Here is an 11,792-nt window from a genome sequence, read left to right on the forward strand (position 1 = left end):
TAAGTACACCCTATTTACTACTAAAAATACTCCTGATACCACCATAATACAATCTATCACACAACAACCTAATTCCAATCCTAAATCAGATTTTTCTTTTTACATGAATTCGTTCTCTCTTTTCAGATTTTGAGTTTGCTTCAATTGCTTCAAAATCTTTAATTTCATGAGCTATAATGGGAGTAGATTTGCTAACTCCTCCATCACTACTACATTTTACACTTTGCGCGACGAAGAACAAAACGTCGCGCAAAGTCGCATTTAGTCGCCCCAATTTCAACGCGACAAAAACGTCGTCGCGCATATTCCGTCGCGCGAAGATCATGAAGAAAGCCTTTGCGCGACGAGGTACAAACCTTCGTTGCGCAAAAGTGTGCGACGGGTAAACCATCGTTGCACCAACGGTGTGGAGACGAAACAACCCTTCGTCGCAAAAGCATTTGCGCGACGATTAAGTATGCGGCGCACGTATATTTGCGAGACGACGGGAATTGCGCGACGAAAGATTATTCGTCGCGCAAAATATGTATGGGAGACGTATATGTTCGTCGCAGAACAATTCGCGTGATGAGAAAGTTTTCGTCGCACATATAATTGCGCGACGAAAAATTATGTCGTCGGCCAAATATTTTGCGCGACGAAACATTTCGTCGCGCGAAACGTGTTATGTGTTCGTCGCGCATGAATTAAAAGTGATAAAAAAATATTTGATTTTTTTTTTGTTACATGTTGGTTTGCGCGACGAAAGATTTTCCGTCGCGCAAAAATAATATTACAATTTTTTTTTATTTTTATTTTTTTTTATTTGAAATAAAATTGGTTTCTTTTTATTGATTAAACAATGAAATTGCAATAAAAATAAATTATAATAAAATTTTGTTATAAAATAAAATAAAATAAATGTATTACAAATAAAATAAATACACTAATCAAATAATGAATCAAAATCAACCGAGTCGTCGCCAGTATGCGGCTCGGAGGGCGGGGCGTTCACCGGGGCAGTGGTCTGGTGGGGATGTCCGAGATGGACGGGCTCAGAGGTCGGCGCATCAAAATGCGGGACTGGAATGCCGGACTGTGCAAGGGACTGCAGAATGACCGACATCTGGCTCTGAAGAGTGGCCACCTGTGCTGTCAAAGCAGTGACCTGACTGTTTGACTGCGCCGATGAACGAGGTCGAGGTTCCCTCCGCCGGGCATTCCCCATCCCTCGACAATATGTCCCCGGCCTCCTCCCGAGAGTTTGATCCAACGTCTCCGTCAAGATCTGAAATCCAGCATCCTGTGGAGGAGCCACAGACTCGATCGGAGTCTCGGGAGGAAGCTGGGAGGCGGACTCCTGAAGAACAAGCTGGCTCCTCTCCACCATCGTCGTCTGTTGAACATAACATAAAATATAAATTAAAACATGCATATAAATTGAATGCGTAACATAAGAATTAAAATTAAATAATACTTACATGAAGGGACTCGGCCAACTCATTCCCGGGTCGAACATAAACGTCACCAAAGACGTCGATCTCTGGGAACTTGGACCCCTCCTAAATTGAACAAGAAAAGAAAAATATTAGTATGAAAAAAATAAATTAATAAAAATGACATCAAAAATGAAATAAAAATTTTGTGATTATTACCCGACGCCGTGCATCCATCCTATAAGAAAAGGGTCTGGAGCCGGAATGGTGGAGAAGGGTCTTCTTCTTCCTATTACCCTTATTCACTTGGGCTTTATTCTGTTATACAAAAAATGAAACGTATTAGTTAAAATATAAAAAATTAAATAATAATGAAATAAAAAAATAAAATAAAATAAACATTAATAAGTAATAAGTAATAATTAAACAAATATAATTAAAAAAATACCGCAAATTCGGGCGCTTGAAAATGAGCGCAGAGCCACTTCCAACTATCCTCCCGCCCCTCAAGCTCCTTCGGGCAACCCTCCTGAAGAGCGACTTGCGGATCATCATAGGCCTGAAAATGGTGGTGCAAGTCGCTATTCCACTGCTTGTACCTCTCAGCGAAGAGTCTGTTGACGTACGTCAACGACTCTTCGTCGAGATCCTCCAAGTTATAGTTCGTCTGCAATCAATTAATTAGATACGTTAAATAATAGAAATATACACAATTTTAAAGAAAAATAATGAAAATGTAAGGTACATACCGACAACTGGCCGCGAACCTCCGCCTGGATCTCGTCAGGCATGACCCTCCAAGACTTCCATTGCATCGGGCAATGGGTCCGCACGACGTGGCCAATGTCGTGGGCCAAGGAGCTATGCAACTCCGCCGTCGGTGCAGCCCGATGGCGCTCGTCGTATCCAATGCTGATACGACTGTTGGTCACCCGGGTGACCTTCGCCGTCTTCAGCTGACGACACGGTCCTCGGGTGTTCCTCTTCGCTGCAAAGAAATAAGGTATTAATGTTAAATAAAAAAACATTGTGAAATTTCAATATAAAATTAACAATACAAAAGTGTAGTTATACCTGGCTGTGATCCCGAGGCACCAGTACCGTCGGTCGATGTCGTGTCGATGGTGCGGTGGGCCGGTGCCGCCGCCTAGCACTAGCTGGCTGCGCCACGGATGACGCAGATGACACAGGCGCCTGGGGCGCCCCGGGACCAACCACCACGTGGTCCAACAAAGCAGGAGCAGTGGCAGCAGATGCCGACTGAGCCGGGGGATCCGAACTCGGTGCAGTCGTCATCGACCTACCACGTCTAATCAAGTCTGACATCTGCACATATAATTTCATTCAGAATGTAAACTAATTAATTAAAAGCATAGTCTGACCTAGGGTTTGGAATTTCGGAGTATCCGAGACTCCGATCAACGATCGGTCGAATCCTAAACGATCCTAGAAACACAAAGGTACAACTACGCGAGTTTCAGTTCGATCTAACGGTCCGAACATATCAAACCTGGAAATCGCACAATAGGCGAAATTCGATCAAGACTCAAACGGTAACCAAATTCAAATCCGAGCAAACCTACGCGCTCGTGACAAACAGGGGATCGCTCTGGGACACAATGCCCCACTGCCACAGCATCCCACGCCCCACCACACGCGCCGGCAGCGCGTGGGTGTCCAAAGCGATAACATTCGCCGGAAAATTCTAAAAACTAACGGCCAAGGTTCCTACCCTAGGTTGAAAACAATATTTGGCGCCACTTTTGTTCTCGGACCTACCCCGAAAAATGGCCGGAAGTGGCCGGATTTGAAATTCTCAAACCGGCCAAAACCTAGGGTTTTAATTCCTATTTCCTATAGCCAAAATTCAACAAATCCTAACCAACCATCAGCTAGAGCACAAAAAATAGTCCAGAAAGCATACCTCAGGCGTCGGAAATTGTGGCCGGAGGAGAGAGAAATGGACGGCAAAGATTCAGGAAAAAATCGGCAGGCTCGACGGCGCGCTCGACGGCGAAGGCAGGGGAGGCTACGGCAGGAGCGGCGGTGGCTGAGGTGACGGCGGAGAGAGAGGGGTGAGGTGACGGCGGAGAGAGAGGCAAACGGAGGAAAAAACCAGAAATGGGGAAGAAGGAGGCATCGCGACGTTTCTGCAAATTTTTACGACTTTGCGCGACGAATGACATCATTCGTCGCGCAAAAGGCTATTAATGAATCTTGCGCGACGCTATATCCGTCGCGCAAGATCTGTCAGAACGCCAAATTCTGAAAGTGGATTAGGGTCTGTAACTTTTGCGCGACGAAGTAGACATACTTCGTCGCGCAAAAGGCTGTCTTTCCGCCAAAATTTTGGGATTTAGGGTTTAGCGGGAGGCTGAAACTGAAGGGTTTGCGCTTTTGCGCGACGAAGACAGTAAACGTCGCGCAATGTTAACCTTGCGCGACGGAACGTATTGTATTCGTCGCGCAAAAGGCTGTCTTTCCGCCAAAATTTTGGGATTCAGGGTTTAGCGGGAGCCTGAAGGGTTTGCGCGTTTGCGCGACGAAGACAACAAACGTCGCGCAATGCTAACCTTGCGCGACGCTGACACTAAACGTCGCGCATAAGGCTGTCTGCTGAAGCTGAAGGGTTTGTGCTTTTGCGCGACGAAGATAGTACACGTCGCGCAAAACGCTGTCGTTCCGCCAACAATTTGGGGTTTTGGGTTTAGTGTGAAAACTTTGCGCGACGGATATGTTGATTCGTCGCGCAATCTTCAAAATTTTCATTGAAATTTTCACTAAGTGTTCAAAGGGGATGGAGGTGTGAAAACTGGCGCCTAGATTGCGCGACGAAGAGTACATATTTCCGTCGCGCAATCTATTTCACTTTCACTTTGCGCGACGGATATGTTGGTGCGTCGCGCAATCTTCAAGATTTTCATTGATTTTCACTAAGTGTTCAAAGGGGATGGAGGTGTGAAAACTGGCGCCCAGATTGCGCGACGAAGAGTACATATTTCCGTCGTGCAATCTATTTCACTTTCACTTTGCGCGACGGATATGTTGATTCGTCGCGCAAAACGTAGACCCTAAACCCCCTTGTAAACCCTAAACCCTGAACCCTAAGCCATAAACCCTAAACCCTAAAATAGTTTCAATGATCCAACCGGCAAACTTATTGTTTGAAACTTGGAGATCATATACGCCAAAAATCAAGAAGACCAAACATTCAGATATCAGGGAACGAGACTAAATATTTCGACGGTTATAAATGAAAAGTCATGATTTAACGGTTATTGTAACTCCGATTTTGATCAATTTTGACAGCAACATTTGTTGACCCTATATGAATACAATGACTGAATTTGATCTTCAATTTCAGATTTTTACACTAGGGGATACCACATAAACGTTAAGTTACATTTGCACAAATGTATAAACAAATTTTAGGGTTTTTGGTGAATATATGATTTTGATAGCACATGCAGTCTACGAAACAAGTTTCAGTCATCCAGCCGTCAAACTTGTTTTTTTAGACTTCGAGATCATAGACAGCAAAAATCGGACAAAAAAAACATTCAGAGATTAAGCAACGGGGTAAAACTTTTCGACGGTTCTAAATAAAAAGTGATGATTGAACGGTTATTTTAACTCCGATGTTGATGATTTTTTGCAGCTACAGTCCTACACTCCATATGAATACAATGAACTACTTCGATCGCCAATTTTAAATATATATGTGTGTATATATTATACTATAACGTTACCTAATATATATTTGCGCGACGAAGGTTTGATTATCGTCGCGCAAAAATGCCATACGCGACGCATGTATATATGCGTCGCGGAAACTATGCGCGACCAGTTGTATTTGTTGCGCAAACATTACGCGACGCTTATGTATGCGTCGCGTATGGTATGTTTGCGCGACGATATGGAGCCCTTCGTCGCGCAAGGATTTGGCGCCATAAATCCTCATTGATTTCAAATTGTGTATGCTTTGTATTTTTTAGAAAGGTTTTGTATTCATCATTTTTTATGCTTTGTATTTTGTGGAAAGGCTTTGAAATATTCATTTCTTTTGTTATTTTTATTGAAGCTTCAACTTGTTCTGTTCCGCAGAAAATTCCAATGAAGTTTGTGATGAAATATGGAGAATGAATACACAACTACATATGGACAACTACACATATTCAAAGATTTGTATTACACAAAATTAATACACTAACATAATAAATTTACAAATAAATTCATTATTCATCATCTGAACTATAATAACTTTCGTTATCGTCGCTATCATCACTCTCGGTCTCCCAATCTTCTTCCTCCTCCTCCTCTATAACTGCATCATCGGCGTTGCTAGGGCCCACTGCAACATCGTATCGGGGAAGATCACCGAGGTCAATTGTAATTGGCTGAATCGGTATTTCGACTGAAGACACTCCTTCTATTTGAAACGGTTCTTGTATAACATTTGTATCTCGAAGTGTTTCCGCATCATTTTCCATTGAAGATTCTAAACGTTGGTCAGCCACATTGTCGACGTCGTTGTCACTTGGTCTAGTTCTGGTATATCATACACGTTCCTATGATCCATCTTCTGCACAACTTTCCACCCGTTCCCGGCTTTAGGGTCATCTAGATACACAATTTGGACGCCATGTTTGCCAAAATGTACGGGTCGTCATCATACCAAGTTCTGTTAATATTCACAGACAGTACTCCATGGTCGATTTTAACACTTCCCGCCCCATTTGGGTTGGTATCGAACCATCGACACTTAAACATGATGACTTGGTATCGATCTTTGTAAAGCAATTGCACGACAGTCGTCAGTTTGCCATAGAAATCAATGTCTGTACTTTCGCCTCCACCTGGGACATGAACACCGCTATTTTGCGTACACAACTTGTCATCTCGTGCGGCCCCCAAAAATTTGACGCCGTTAACATTACAACCCGAGAACAATTCAGCGCGAATTGGGCCGAACGCCAAGTTATATAACTCATCACTGTAAGTGGGGGAATTCGATGATTTCAATTTATTCACCTAATAGTATACAAAACCATTTACATGTTAGTCTGACAAAATTAAATACTAAAATTTATATTTGTCAATTACAAAACACTTATAACTTACAGAATCCAAAAACCATTGTGGAAATAATTCACGGTGTTTCCGGGCAACCAAATGTGATGGATGTTCTCGCTTCATCATCTGTTCATGCTCATCTAAGTAGGCCATTATCTCATCACAATTGTTCAGTACGAACCAATGCGCTACCTCCATGTCATTTCTAGAAAACGACTCTCCTCGTCCAGGATCTCCAAATGGTCGTGCGCTTTGGGCAAAAACAGAAAGTTTTTCATTTCTCATACCTCCGTCATTATTGCGGTGAGGACGATTGAAAACCGTCTCCACATCTTTTAAATACATTCCACAGAAAGTAAGCGACTCATATTGAACCCAAGCCTCTATAATTGATCCTTCGGGCTTTGCCCTGTTGCGTACACTTTTTTTCAGCTCTCCGAGAAGCCTGCCAAAATAAAACGATATGATACAAATTAGCAAAGTGTCGATAATGATTCATACACAAATGATAAAGATTATATACCTTTCTATTGGATACATCCAGCGATAGTTGACAGGACCAGCAAGCAATGCCTCTTCTGGCAAGTGAACCATCACGTGCATCATACTTGTAAAGAAAGCTGGAGGAAATATCATCTCAAACTTGCATAGGACTTGGACAATGTCATGGCGCAACTGAAACATGTCTGTCCTTCGCAATGTTTTTGCCGTCAGTTGGGAAAAAAATCTGGATAACAACATGATTGGCTTCACCACATCTTCCGGCAGTAAGTGTCGAATACCCACAGGAAGTAGGCATTGCATGAACACATGGCAGTCATGGCTCTTAAGTCCAGTAAATTTACCCCCATCGACATTCACGCAACGTGCGATACTAGAAGCATACCCATCGGGAAATTTGACAGACGATACAAACTTTAGAAACTCCTTTTTGTCATTCGGTTTCATAGAAAAGAATGCAAGATCCCTTCTAGCTTTATCGCTGTCCCTATTCATCCATAAACCCCTTCGTATGCCCATTCTTTCCAAATCAAGATGAGCTTTGATCGTGTCCTTCGTCTTCCCCTCGATATCTAGAATCGTGCCCACCAATGTGTCGAAAACATTTTTCTCAACATGCATCACATCTAGATTGTGCCGCAATTTCAGTTTCGACCAATATGGGAGCTCAAAAAACATAGACTTGTGCGTCCAGTTCAAATGTGTAGAAGGTCGGGTCCGACTAACTGTTTTCCCGAACGGAGCAAAATCCAAACGGTTCAGCTGTTCCAAGATCTCATCACCGGACCATTCTCTAGGTCTGAGGCGACGCTCTGTGTTCCCGTCGAACTCTTTATCTTTTTCTCGCCACTCGTGGTCCCATGGCAACCATCTCCGATGACCAAGGTAACAAACTTTTCCCGCGTGCCAACCAGAAGTTACATCTTCCTTGCATACAGGACATGCCATATAACCCTTTGTGCTCCACCCAGAAACCATTGCATATGCTGGAAAATCATTCACAGTCCACATAACTGCTGCTCGCAAAGTGAACATCCTCCCAGTTGATTTATCGTACGTGCGAACACCGTTTGTCCATAAATCCTTCAACTCATCAACCAGAGGCCTTAAGTACACATCAATTGACCTGCCAGGATCCTCAGTTATCAAAACAGTCATCATCATGTATTCTTTTTTCATGCATTTCCAAGGCGGCAAATTATATGGGAATGCGAAAATCGGCCAAGTGCTGTGGTGTTGGTTTAGAACCCCATACGGATTGAATCCGTCAGTGGCAAGTCCCAATCTAACATTTCGGGGATCAGCAGCAAACTCGGGGAACGTTCGATCGAACTCTTTCCATGCCTCCCCATCTGCAGGATGCCGCATCACATCATCGTCTACCCGTTTTTCCTTATGCCATCTCATGTCTGTGGCAGTATGCGTTGACATATACAATCGCTGCAACCTAGGTTTAAGGGGCAGATAACGCATGACTTTTTGTGGTATCTTAGTCGTTCTATTCTGGGATGTCAGTTTGAACCTCGACTCATTGCATATAGGGCATGTATCCAACGTTTCATGCTCTTTGTAGAATAACATGCAATTGTTTTTGCAAGCGTGGATTTTTTCATAACCCAATCCAAGACCGTGCAACACCTTCTGTGCATGTTTATGGTCTTTCGGCAAACAATTGTCCGTCGGAAGCATTCTCTTGAAAACCCCCAAAAAGTAATCGAAACACAAGTTCGACATACGATACTTTATTTTTCCGTGCATTAGCTCCACAATGGCAGTGAGAACGGAAAACCTCTCGCACCCCGGGTATAACTCTTGGTTGGCATTTTTTAACAGTTTTTCATACTGTTCAAACTCCGCACTGTCTATTGGTGTAGGCACGTCATCTTCCCCTTCCTGATTGATGTTGGTCGATGCGAATGGAAAAGCACCCTGTATAATACCCATGACTTGATCATTAGGATCCACAATAGGTTCAACATTGTCCACTCTCGGGGCATTTGAAGACGAAGCATGGTCTACTTGTTCGCCGTGAAGGTTCCAAATGCTATATGTTTCAATCATTCCATTCCTTACTAAATGAAATCCAACATTTTCAATTGTCTCCCACAACGTGTTGTTACACCTCCTACAAGGACAACGAATTCTAGTTGCACCCTGGTTGTGTCTACGTGCAAACTCAATAAAATCCTCGATTCCATCCAAGTATTCGTCTGCGCATCTATTCGGGTTCTGTATCCACCTTCTGCTCATAATTCCTGAAACCACAATCACGACACAACAATCACAACAACTTCATACGAAGTTATAATGTCACCTTATGCCTCCGGTAAGGGCCCTATCCCATTCGGGAATGCATAGTCCTGTCACGTAACCTACGGCTACATGAGATTAGATTTCGACGTGGATTAATTTCGGCAGCATCTCGACACAGTTCTTGAAGTGGGCATAGGTATAAATATCTACGTACCACCCGAAGAACGTACCGAGATGACACCGAAATCTCCACAATCGAAACCTAATCCTGTAGCCGAAGATTATGTGACAACACTATGCATTACCAAACTGTCCAAATAATGGGACAATTCAAGAATTAATTGGACCGCAGTCATGCATTACGCATCCATGCACGAAATCCAACTAATCTCGAACGGGAAACTACGTGTTACTAAACATAAAAATTAAAGTACGAAGTTAATTTCAATTAACTTCGTACATCACAACACATTGTGCTATGTCACGCACAATTTCACAACATTATACACATATAACTTCACAAAAAAATTACAAACATAACAAACAAACTTTTACAATAACATACCTTCTCAATCGTTCTCCACCAATCACAAATATCCCTAACGATAACAAAATTAATAGCGTTACTACGAATTTACATTAATACATTTAAACTAACGACAAAAAATACATACCCAATGAACGTACTGAATTCACAGTAGAGCAACGGCAGAGAGAGTGAGAGAGAGGCAGAATGCAGTGGGAGAGTGAGAGAGAGGCAGAATGCAGAAACTGCATTCTGCCTCTGCAATGGAACTGGCTAAAATGAAGAAGAAGGACTTTGCGCGACGAACAATCCAATCCGTCGCGCAAAATGCCGTCGCGAAAACCCACTTTTCCGTCGCACAAAAAAACATTTCCGTCGCGCAATTACCTGCCGACATCAGGTTTTTTGCGCGACGAATACAATTATCCGTCGCACAAACATCCGTCGCGCAAATAACATTATTCGTCGTGCAAATAACACTTATTTCGTCGCGCAAGAAAGCACCGGCATTACACTTTACGCGACGAAGTTAATTCCGTCGCGCAAAAAAGTTTTTACCTCCCTGCATTTTGCCGCCAAAATTAAGTAACCCTCGTTTTCTTACGCGACGGTACATATTTCCGTCGCGCTAAGGCGTCTTTTGCGACGAAATTGTTCGTCGCGCAAGATTCTGGCGCCAAAAACATAAACTGGGGTTTTTTCCCCGACCTTTGCTCGACGAAATTTGTTTTGGTCGCGCATAGATTGTTTGCGCGATGAAGATTGTTCGTCGCGCTAGTGTTCTGCTGTTTGCGCTACGGTATTTTTTTTTCGTCGCAATAGTGATTTTTGCGCGACGAAAATATATTCGTCGCGCAAACGTCCGTCGCGCAAATAGTAAATCGTAGTAGTGTCAATTCAAAGCTTCATCATCTTACTTCTCTTTTCAAAGGTGTTTTAGTGCACATGCACACAAGAAACAAACTGAGTTGTAAGGAAATCAAAGTAGATGCCACTTCATTTTTTAGACTCAAATTTGATGTTCCTAACATTATTGTTATTGTAATAAAAAATTGCCCCGTATTCTGATAAGTAGTCATTAATTTTTTGATAAAAAAACAATAATACAGTTAATATCAAACCCCAAGCTCATTATCCAATCCAATCTTATGCACCAAACGAGCCCTAACAGTTCCAAACCAATCCACCACAATCATCGTAAAACCAATCCACCACCGTCATCGTAAAACCAATCCAACCAGCTGACTGGAAAAACAACCTCACTGAGCCTTCCTACCATATGGCCATAATCTCAATGGGAATCTACTGACCGTCAAATCAAAGACCCACTTCCTAAATGACTAGAATCTTACGCAATTGGTTTCATATATTAAATCCATTGGGCAGCAATGAATACAATCACGAAAATGTTCACTTGACTTCAACTCAAGCAAGCTTCTTGAATTTGGTCTAACTTTTCCAATCAAATTTCGTTTTCAATTTCATCAGTTTTCTGCCATCAACTTTATCTATATATTTTATCTTTATCTCTTCGGCTGCGAATGTTGTTGAATTTGATCGAGGGGCATACCTTGGTGGTGATCATATGGTGGTTATACGTATTGGGGTTTTTTTTAATTTATTTTTTATTTGAGCTTGTGGGGTTAATTGACTAACTATTTAGCTAATTGTATATGTGGCAATATTCTGATAAATAAAAAAAGTATATGTAGCAATTTTAACAAAACAGTTGGGATTGATAGGGCAAATAAGAAAAAAACCGCAGCTAAATACATAAATATGAGTCATCAAATCCAAAAAGAAATAGGCAAACAAGAATCCGTGGACTCCATCCATGTTGACGTTGAGCTTTTGGACCTAAGCAAAATTTTCTAAAAGGAAAACTAGAAACTAAATGCTATTCTAGGTTTATTGACTATAACTAGGAAAATAAATGGAGCATTCCTCCATGGCTTTGTCTTTGCTAGGAACTATATAGGAATACCCAATAAGCGTCTTGTGTGAGGCTTCAAAGGATCGGCTTT

The sequence above is a fragment of the Prunus persica genome, chromosome G1 (assembly GCF_000346465.2).
Source record: "Prunus persica cultivar Lovell chromosome G1, Prunus_persica_NCBIv2, whole genome shotgun sequence".
NCBI lineage: Eukaryota > Viridiplantae > Streptophyta > Magnoliopsida > Rosales > Rosaceae > Prunus > Prunus persica.